Genomic DNA, 10,872 nt, shown 5'->3' with positions numbered 1-10,872 from the left:
CGGGGGGAGCGCTCCTCAGGTTTCCTGGTTTATCCCGGAGGAGAGGACACAGATGAACAGCCGGATGAAGAGGCACAGGGGGCGAGGCCCAGAAGGGTCCCAGGCGCGGGAGATTCTGTCCCCGTGGAGTTGGGGTGCCACCTTCCTGGCACGTAGGTGTGTTCCCCGACCTGGAAGCTCTCTGAACCCCACGCTGTTGGGATTGTACGGAGGTTTCATCACAGAGGCATGAGTGATGGTTAACTCAGTCTCCAGCCCTCTTGCCTCCCCGAGAATGGGGCGGGGCTGGAAGCTCCGAGCTTCTAATCACGGCTTGGTCGTTGTGGTGACCAGGAGCCACCCAGAAGCCCCCCTGGAGTCGCCTCATGAGAACAAAGGACGCCCCTGTCACCCAGGAAACTCCAGGGGGTTTAGGGACTGTGTGTCAGGAACAGGGTCAGAGACCCAGTGTTAGAACAGAAGATGCTCCCAGCGGCCTCGTCAGGAGTTCCGAGGGCTTCAGGAGCCTCGTGCCAGGAACCGGGGCAGAGACCAAATGGACATTTTCTGTTACCTCACAAATACTATGATAAATATTTTGAGGATAAATTATTTGTTTATGATTTTTCTTTGAGATTCATTTCCCCTGTAGATTAAACTGACTAGGTTAGAAGCAATGGTGTTTAATACACTCCTGCCGGTGTACGCGCCCAGCGACCATAAAAGGGCTTGAGGGTTCATCCTTCCCTTTGCCCTTCCTCACGGGCTGAGTAGTGTGCTGGTGTTTCTGTTTCACTCAAGTTACCCGTCGTTCTTGCTTTGCCCAAGAACTCCCCTTGGAAGGGACCACTGTTTGCAGACGTTAGAGTCCCCAGCCCTGGACCTGGGGGATGTGGGTGCCACAGGGCTGCCCGGCGTGGAGCCCCGACCTGTGAGTCCAGGGGGCCCCTGGCGCTCAGTAGGCACAGCTCACAGCAGACGTGGGCCTGCACCACACTCCCGGGGACCGTGATTTCTCACTTCTCTTTTCCAGTTCTGTTGCCCACTTAGCTCAAAAATATTTACTTTTAGTCCAGTAATGAAACAAAAGGCAAGAGGATGATGGCTGGTAAGTGTAAGACTAGTATTAATGAATAACATGTCAGAAAAATAGAAAACAGTGTGCTTTCAAGTGACATGTACGCTAATAAGTGGGGGAAGAAGCAAGACTCCCATCATGCAACGTTTTTAAAAACTCAGCCTCCCCTCCAGGTGGCTAACACCTTTTCCGCTGCTTAACGTAAGGCCATTGAGAACATCTTTTATACACGTCCCATGCACCTCTCGGAGAACTCCCTTTTGTTAGTTTCCTCAAAATTCTTCAACCACAGTAGGCTTCCTTTTAGAAGGTTACAAAAAAGGAACCCTCATAAAAAAGAACCAAAACTTTTTGCTTTCTTAGAAAGCAGGTTAAATCCAGTAGTTCCAAGTCACCTGCAGCACGAGAACTTGTGTGACTTCAGTCACGTGGAGTTTCCAGTTGCAACGCCCTGGACGCCGTCTGGGCCCCTGGTCTGAGCTGGTGTGACTCGGGCCTGAGCTGGTTTGAGAAACGAGATGTGGCCAGCAAGGCTTCTTCCTAGTCGTGGGCAACGCAGGGCAGGAACTGAAGTCCCCATGAAGCTACTTCCACGTTTGTAACTCATGATTGTAATTCACAGTGGTTCTGTGTGGCCAGCGAACCCACAAGTCCGCAGCAGTAAGGCTGGGAAGGCTGACAGCGAGAGAGGGTGTAACCGCAGAGCTCCAGGGAGAGCTTCTGTTCCAGACAGATAAGACTGGACTATTAATCAGTTAATCTGGGCGTTGTCTGTTCTTAACTACAAAAAAAAGTTTAGGACCAAGATAGAAACATTAAGAAAGCTCACAATGACCACGAGCCCAACTGCCTAAGACCAGTCTCCTCTTGCCTTTTCGTTTCTCCAGCTAGAGCCAGGGAAAGGTGCCCCATTCATTTTCTTTTTTTCTTGTACCTTTTACCTTGTCAAATCCACTTTTTAAAGGTTAGTTTATATAAAATACACATACCATGTTAGGTGTACAGTTTGATGAATTTTGACAAACGTAGTGTGAGAGGAAAATCAAACTGGCGCCAGTGTTGCCGAGAGAGCCTCTAACTGGACCAGAGGCCGCTGAGGAAGTGGGGTTTGTACGCATCTCAGTCTGGATGGAATCGGAACTCTGACCACTTATCGTCTTGACGCAGGTGTCCGGAACATCTGCACAACGTTCCAGAAACTCAAGACACTTATCGGACCCCTGGCCTAATTAACTTGTGACAGCCTCTCCCTTACGGACAGGTATCTCCTTTCTTGTGTCAGAGTCGATGGACTCTAACAACCTCACGGGGCCTTCCCTGGCGGGCCCAGCGGGTGAGACTCCGCGCTCCCGGTGCAGGGCTCACGGGTTTGATCCCTGGTCGGGGAGCTGGATCCTGCATGCAGGCGGCAACTAAGAGTCCGCAGGCCGCAAGGAAGACCCGGAGCAGCCTAAATAAATAAATAAACAAATATGTTTAAAATGGTTAGGATGGTAAATTAACAAACACGAGCTCATGGCGTTCGCCTTTGTAAACCCCCGACGCTTTCTCTTCTATTGAACACTCTTTCAGCTTTACCCAAATCTGCGTTTCCCAAGTTGAAATTCTCGAAGATCCCAAAGAAGCTCTTTCTTATATGCAGCCTTCTGCGTTTTCTTAGTCAACAGCAAACACCCACGAAACCACCACCCCAATCAAGGGAGAAAACATCGTCTTCAATCCCAAAGGGCCCCTCGTGCCGCTCTGTGCTTCTCCCCCATCCCTAGCCCCAGGCAGCCGTGGATCTGGTCGCTACAGGTTAGTTTTTCATGTTACAGAATTTCACACAGATGGAACGGCATGGTATATACTTCTTTGTATCTGGATTCATCCATGCCGTGTGAACCGCTAGTTCATGCCTTTGCATTGCTGATAGCAGCTTATTCCAGTGTGGCTCTGCCACACCTGTTTACCCATTCACCTGTTGAAGGACTTTTGGTTACTTCCAGTATTTTGGTGGTTACAAATAAAGCTGCTATAAATACTCGACACCAAATCGTGGTGTGGACAGATGCTTTCATTTCTCTTGGGTAGATACCTAGGAGTGGGATGTCTGGGTCATATGGTAGGTGCATGTTTAGCTTTAAAAAGAAACTGTCAAACGCCTTTCCAAAGTGGTTGTACCATTGTAAGTTCCCCCCAGCAGTAGCTCCACATCCTGGCCAATACTTGGTATCATTAGTCTTTTACATTTAAAAAATGACGGTAGCTCTCTAATGGTGTCTCATTGTGATTGTAATCTGCATTTTCTTGATGACTGTCGAGGTCGAAGATCTTTTCCTGTGCCTAATAATTCAGGTATCTTCTTCGGGTAAGTGTTCGAACTTTGTCCTATTTTTAAAAATAGGTGACTAGTTTTCTTGTTATTGAATTCTAAGCGTTTCTATATATTTTGGATACAGATACTCGGATGTATTGTAAATATTTTTCACCATTATGTGGCTTGCCTTTCTATTTCTTAATAGTACCTTTTAAAAAGCCAACTTTAAATTTAATGAAAATCCCGTTTATTGGTATTTTTTATGCTTCATACTTTTTCTATCCTAAGAAATCTTTGCATATCCCAACACCATAAAGATTTTTCTCCTGTGGTTTTTTTCTTTTTTTCTAGAAAGTATATGGTTTTAGCTTCTACAACTAGGCCTATGATCAAATTAAATTTAAATTTTGCAGATGGTGTGAGATAAGAGTCAATGTTCATTCCTCCCCCTGCCCCAATACGGATAGCTATTTGATGAAAAGACTTTTCTTAACCTATTAAATTACCTTGACATCTTTGTCAAAAATAAGTTGGCCCCAAATAAGTGGATATATTGTGATGCTCCCTGTTCCATTCAGTTGATGTACATGTCCATCATTTCACCAATACTATAATGTATTCATTACTGTAGGCTTATATAATAAGTCTTGAAAGTCTTGAAAGCTAAAGTTCTCCAACTGTTCTTGTAAAGACTGCTTTGGCTTTTTGGATTTCCATAGGCATTTTAGACTCAGTTGATCATTTTTCTATAAAGTAAAAAGCCTGCTGGAATTTTGGTGGGCATTGGAGAAAACCAACGTCTTAACAATATTGGGTCTTGGGACTTCCCTGGGGGTCCAGTGGTAAAGAATCCAATGCAGGGGATGCAGGTTCGATCCCAGTCAGGGAACTAAGATCCCCCATACTGCAGGGCAACTAAGCCCGTGTGCCACAACTACTGAGCTCAGCTACCTCAACGAGAAAGCCCGTGCGCTCTGGAGCCCGCACACCTCAACTAGAGAGAGAAAAACCCACACGCCACAACTAGGGAGAAGCCTGCATGCCGTGATAAAAGGTCCCTCGTGCCTCAATGAAGATCCCACGTGCCGCAACTAAGACCCAATGCAGCCCCCCAAAATAAAATAAATTTAAAACAAAAATAAACAAAAAACAACCCCCATATTGGGTCTTCCAATGACACGCTGTTGTTCTCCATTTATTTTGGTGTTCTTTAAATTTTTTTCAGCAATGCTTGATAGTTTTGTGTGTTCATCTTTTTGTATAGTTTGTAGTTTATCCCCAGGTATTTCACACATTTCTGGATACTATTTCAAATGGAACTGTACTTTAAAATTTTATTTTCCAATTGTTTGTTGCTAGAATGTAGAAATACAGTCGATCTTTGTTTAGTGACCTTGCATCTTCTGACCATGCTAAACTGGCTTATTCTAGTAGCATTTTTTGTAGATTTTTTCATATGTTCTACCTATATGATAACGTCATGTGTAAATAAAGACTATTTTAGGGCTTCCCTGGTGGCGCAGTGGTTGAGAGTCCGCCTGCCGATGCAGGGGACGCTGGTTCATGTCCCGGTCCGGGAGGATCCCACATGCCGCGGAGCGGCTGGGCCCGTGAGCCATGGCCGCTGAGCCTGCGCGTCTGGAGGCTGTGCTCCGCAACGGGAGAGGCCACAACAGTGAGAGGCCCGCGTACTGCAAACAAAAAAAATAAATAAAATAAAAAATAAAGACTATTTTACTTCTTCACTCTTTTCTATACGCCTTTCACTTCTTTTTTTATTGCAGTGGCTAAGATCTTCAACACAATACTGAATAAAGGTTGCCTTGTCCCAGCCTTAGGGGGAAAGCTTTCAGTCTGTTACTCTTAAGCATAATGTTAGCTTAAATCTTATGTAAATGTCCTTTCTCATGTTACGGAAGTTCCCTTCTATTCCCAGTTTTCTGAGAGTTGTTTTTAAAATCTAGGAGTGTTGGGACTCCCCTGGTGGTCCAGTGGTTAAGACTCCATGCTCCCAATGCAGGGCCTGGGTTCAATCCCTGGTCAGGAAACTAGATCCTGCATGCTGCAACTAAAGATCCCACACGTGGCAATGAAGATCCCTCGTGCCGCAAATAAGACCTGGAGCAGCCAAATAAATAAGTATTAAAAAAAATAAAATCAACGAGTGTTGAATTTCATCAAAATCTTCTTAATCTATTGAGATGATTACGTTTTTCTTTTCTTTCTTTTCTTTTTTAGATTTTCAAATGATAAACCAACCTTGCATTCTTGAGGAAAACTTCACTTGGTTTTGGTATATTATTGATTCTATATATTGGTGTATTCAAATTGCTAATATTTGGTTAAGGGACATTGGTCGGTGTTGTGATATCTTTGTCTTATCTTTTAATCGAGGTAATGCTGGACTCATAATTTTAGTTGTGAACTATTCCCTCCTGTTTCTGAAAGACCGTGTAAAGTTTTTATTTTGTTTCCTCTTGTGTCCATTTTGATAATTTGCAAATTTTGTGGAATTTGACCATGTGATCTAAGTTATAGAATTTATTGGCATAAACTGATTCATAATATTCTCTGTAGGATCTGTTGTCATGTCCTTTCATTCCTAATATTGATAATTTTTGTTTCTTTTTTTTTTTTTTTTTTTTTTGTGGTACGCAGGCCTCTCACTGTTGTGGCCTCTCCCGCTGCGGAGCACAGGCTCCGGACACGCAGGCTCAGCGGCTGTGGCTCACGGGCCCAGCCACTCCGCAGCATGTGGGATCTTCCCGGACCGGGGCACGAACCTGCGTCCCCTGCGTCGGCAGGCGGACTCTCAACCACTGCGCCACCAGGGAAGCCCCGGTTATTTATTTAAAAGTGTGTTATTTATGCTAGCTATTTATATTAGAATTATTGGATTATTTATTTAGAAGTGTATTGCTTAATTTCCATTTAGTCATTTACCAATTATCTTTGTTACATTTCTACTTTAATTTCATTGTGATCTAGGCCACATTCTGTATAGTTTCAGCCCTTTAAAGTGCAGTGAGACTTGTTTTATGACACATCACATGCTTACCTTGGTTAGAGTCCCCACGAACTGGGAAGAACGTTGTTGAGTGTACTATTCTGTAATTATCCACGAGGTCAGGTCGGTTGATAATGTTTCATGTCCTTCCTGTTTTTCTGTCTACTTATCAGCTACTGAGAGCGCTGAAATCTCCGACTACAATCATGGATTTGTCTGCTGCTTCTAATTGCTCTTTTCAGCCATCAGTTTTTGCTTCATTAATTTGGAAGCTCTGTTATAGAGGTCTGTACATTTAGGGTTGGCTCTGATGAGTACCTCTTTTATCTTTATGAAATGCCCTCTACCTCTGCAAATACTCCCTGTCGTGAAGTCCACTAGATGCTAATATAGCCACACAGCTTTCTGTGTGTAATTTCCTATGATTAGTTTTCATGCTAAAGCTTTTTTCATCTTTTACTTTAGACCCGTCTGTGTCTTTATGTGTAAAACGACTTTCTTGTAGATGACGTATACCTACCTGGGTCTTAATTTTCTATCCAGTCTGAAAGTCTTTGCCTTTTAGTTGGAGTGTTTCGATCATTTTATTTCTGTTCTTTATTCCCATTCCCCCACTTTCCTGCCCCCCTTTTCCTGCTCTGCAACGGTTTAACCCCTTTGGGCAGGTTTAAGATTTATACCGAATCAGAACAGGCCCCCGTTTGTCACATGTGCTGGCCTGTGGCACTGTCTTAAGTACCTTTGTATTAACTCAGAACAACCCCACAGCTAAGGAGCATTATTATCTTCTTTTAAAAGATAAGAAAACCAAGGTTTAGAGAGTGTAATTTTCTTAAGGGCACCCAGATGGCGACAGAGCCAGGCTTTGACCCCTGGGCCACCTGACCGTGAAGCTCCAGCCCTAACCCTTTCTGTCTGCCAGCCCAGGGGCCTCCAAGGTGTGAGAAGCTTACAGCAAGTCTGCTCTAAGATGCAGCACCATCTCCGTTTACAGAGCAGTCGACCTTGATTCTTAGGGACCCGTAAAAACCTTCTCAGCTTTTTATGTCGCTGCTTCACGTTTATCTACATCTGCACCTCCCATTCTATGCTGTCCTCCTGTCTTTGTAAGAACACACAGGTGCACACACAGACACACAAATCACACGCACCCCAGCAACCAAGAGAATGTGGGGCATCCTGTGCTGGGGACCGGGGGGCAGAGAACCCCCGACCCCTGATCCTCGAGGGGATCTGAGAAGCCAAAGCTCGTGGCTGGTGTGAGAGGACTAAGGATGGTTTTTACGTAACGTTGTTGGAAAGTAATAGAGAACACCTAACAGCGACTCTGTGGGGCTCACAAAGGAGGAAGTGTTTACTGTCTGGCTCTTTACAGGAAAGGTTTACAACCCTGCCCTAGACGTGCGGAAAGAGAAAAGAACTTCAAAAATTTGAATTAGTGCCCTCAGAACTTCAAGAACATACTGTAGCCATAAAAACAAAACAAAGCAACAGTCTCCTATTAAAATTGGGGGTAATCAGGAAACAGGAAGTGACAGACTGATCTAGAGGCCACTGCGCTGGGGAAGAACTGACCAGAAACAGAAATGGAAAGTTTACGGCGGGGCAGGGAGGGGAGGGGGCTGTGGGTTTCCATTCAAGATCGTCTGGCCTATTTTCGTCACAAAATTCCTCTTAAAGTAAGTGAGAGCTGGAGGATCAGAGGGGAAGATGCCCTGAGGAAGTGAGTGGAGAAAGGACAGAGGGAGTCACTAGTCTTCTGAAGAGGCAGTTTCACTGGGTCCTGTCAGGACAAATGAAAATGGGCCCCATGTCACAATATTGTGAAATACGAAAACCTGGGACTAGATTTCAAACATTCTGTGGGAAAAAAACAAACAAACCAGGTTAGTTACACAACGGCAGCCAACTTCAGAGCTGGAAATCAGAGGCTGGGGAGCGAGTCCTTCCGAGTTCTGGGCCGGGACGTGAACCTAGAACTTCATTTATTTATTTATTTGGCTGTGTCGGGTCTTAGTTGTGGCATGCGGGATCTTTCACCGCGGCGCGCCAGCTCGGTAGTTGCGGCGCGAGGGCTTCGTTGCCCCGCGTGGCTTGCGGGATCTTAGTTCCCCGACCAGGGATCGAACCCGCGTCCCCTGCATCGGAAGGCGGATTCTTTAACACTGGACCGCCAGCGAAGTCCCGAACCTAGAACTTCACATGCAGCCAAACTACTAACACGAAGGCAAAGTAAGTCAGACAAGCAAGGATTCAGAACGTTTTCCTCCCGTGCCTTTCTGCCGAGGAAGTCATGTGAGGATCACTTTAGTAAAAACGCATCAGGAAAATAAGTGAAATGAAGGCTGGGGGCTGGGGAGCAGGGGACGCCAGCCACGCCGCCGGTCGGAAGGCATCAGGTTCTGAGGAAAAGGTCTTTGAGAAGAAATTGGATTCGTGCAGAGTTTAATAAGAAAACTGCAGATCGTAGTGATAAGACAAAGGTTTGTGTGGGTTTTTTTGTCAATAGCATTAAAAATTGCTATATTTTTACTTAAAATTTTTATTTTAAAATGTCCAGGGAAGACAAAAAGCTGGACCAGAGTCCAAATATAAAGCAAGTTAAAATATGACATGAACTTTGAGCGTTTGATGGCGTTTGGAAGAAGAGAGCTTATTCATCCCTGTGCTCAGACTCCGAGCGGCCCAGGTACAGACAGAATCACACTTCACTCCGGGGTTCCAGGGTGAGTTAACAGATGATCGTAAATGCCTTTTGGGAGTTTGCAACGTTTAGACAAAACATGCAAAGCTTAATATGTATAAATATATAAACATGATATGACAAAAGCTGTCAGAAACTGGAAGGGGGAGGAATCATGGGGAAGAATATGGGCCTTCATTTCCTCATTTTCATACTAGACGCTCTTGAGAAAAGTTGAGCCAGGTACATGGAGGCTGGAATGTGTGACTTACTATGAAGGAACTGAAGAGGACACAACTGACTAGAGGAGGAAGAGGGGCGAGGGGCGCTGGGCCTCCTCTGGGTGGGCTGACCACGCCCTCCACGGTAGGGGCAGGATGCTATGGGTGTGGTATGCGGGGCCATTTTGTTTTTCTTAACAATTTGGATGAATTTTATTTACAAACTTTTTGTTTTGACAAATATTCAAGCAGTACAGTATGCAATGAACAGTTCCCCGTGGCCCTGGAAGTCCACCGTGAGGGGACAGCTGTGTGCTGTTGTGCACCTGCGCGCACGCACACATACACACACGCGTGCACAGGGGTGGTGCTCTGCCCCCCACCGTGGCCACACCTCTCCCTCCCATGCGACAACCGCTCCATCAGCGTCTGGATCTCACTCTGGGGAAGGCCTGGGGGACCCAGCGTCACACACGTTTGGACAGACACCACCTAAGTCCTGTCCAAGGACATTCAGGATTTTTTCTATGCGTGCTGTTCCGGTACCAGGCTTCCCTCCCCACGAGCGGCAGGACATCAAAAGGGATGTGGACTTTGGTGGGTCAAGGGTACAGGCATTTTCGAACATTCAAACAATGTGCTTGTAAGTTTAGCTGAGGGACCACCGTTCCACGCTGCAACTGAGGGGTCACGTCCTGAGGGTCCGCGGGTCTGAGCCCGGCGCTCCGCATCCTACCCTGATGGCCCGGTCCCCCTAGCCCTCTCTGCTGACCCCTCGACCCTCCGTCTCTTGACGGGCAGGTTCCACTTCCAGGCCAGAGCTGGACCAGGGTCGACCTCATCAGAGGGTCACCCCCCACCCCAGGGAGGGAACGGGGGGACAGGGTGTTGGGCAGCAGAGCTCCTGCCTGGCCTAACAGCTCGCCCACCCTAACCTGTCACCGGGAACGGCTCCCTGGGGCCTGAGGCAGGGGGCGTGGCCGCCCTGGCATCACAACCACTCGCTGCTTCTTCTGACCCACCGCTCTGTCCTCCAGCTCTGATCCTACCTCAGCCCCTCCCGCCCCCAGCCCAGCCCCAGCCCCGCCCCAGCCCCAGCAAGCGCCCTTCCCGACCCACCACCTCCTGGGCCAGGGACCACGGCGCCCCTCACCCCCAGCTGCTCTGGGCTCAGACTCACTGAGAGCACAGCCGAGAGCACAGCCACGGCCGGCTGGCTGGCAGTTCTGTGCACACGAAATGCTCAGCACTGCCTTATTCTGACCCCCAAATTTGCCAGTTTTTATTTAAAAACGTTCCCACCCCCCCCCCGATTTTTTAGAATGTCAATTATCTTTGTCTTTTAACAAAGGGATCTTAATTCGTTTTTGACTTTTTGCCACTCCAAAAGAGACGCATCTCAAGTTTTTTTCTTCTATTTAGTTTCATTTCTTGGACCCTTGGCGACACGCCTGTCCCCAGCCCCGCCCCGCTGCAGCTCCGCGGGCGCGGTTTCCGCAGGGACCGCTCTGCCCCGACACTGCCCTGCGTCAGGAGAGGCCTGAAACAACGCTCCACTCCTCCTGCCTGTTTCTTTCCCGCTGTTACTGTAGAGTCACCGGGTCT

Source organism: Lagenorhynchus albirostris, chromosome 18, assembly GCF_949774975.1.
Source record: "Lagenorhynchus albirostris chromosome 18, mLagAlb1.1, whole genome shotgun sequence".
Taxonomy (NCBI): Eukaryota; Metazoa; Chordata; class Mammalia; order Artiodactyla; family Delphinidae; genus Lagenorhynchus; species Lagenorhynchus albirostris.
The sequence above is the reverse complement of the archived record's forward strand: the minus strand, read 5'-3'. Positions refer to the sequence as shown.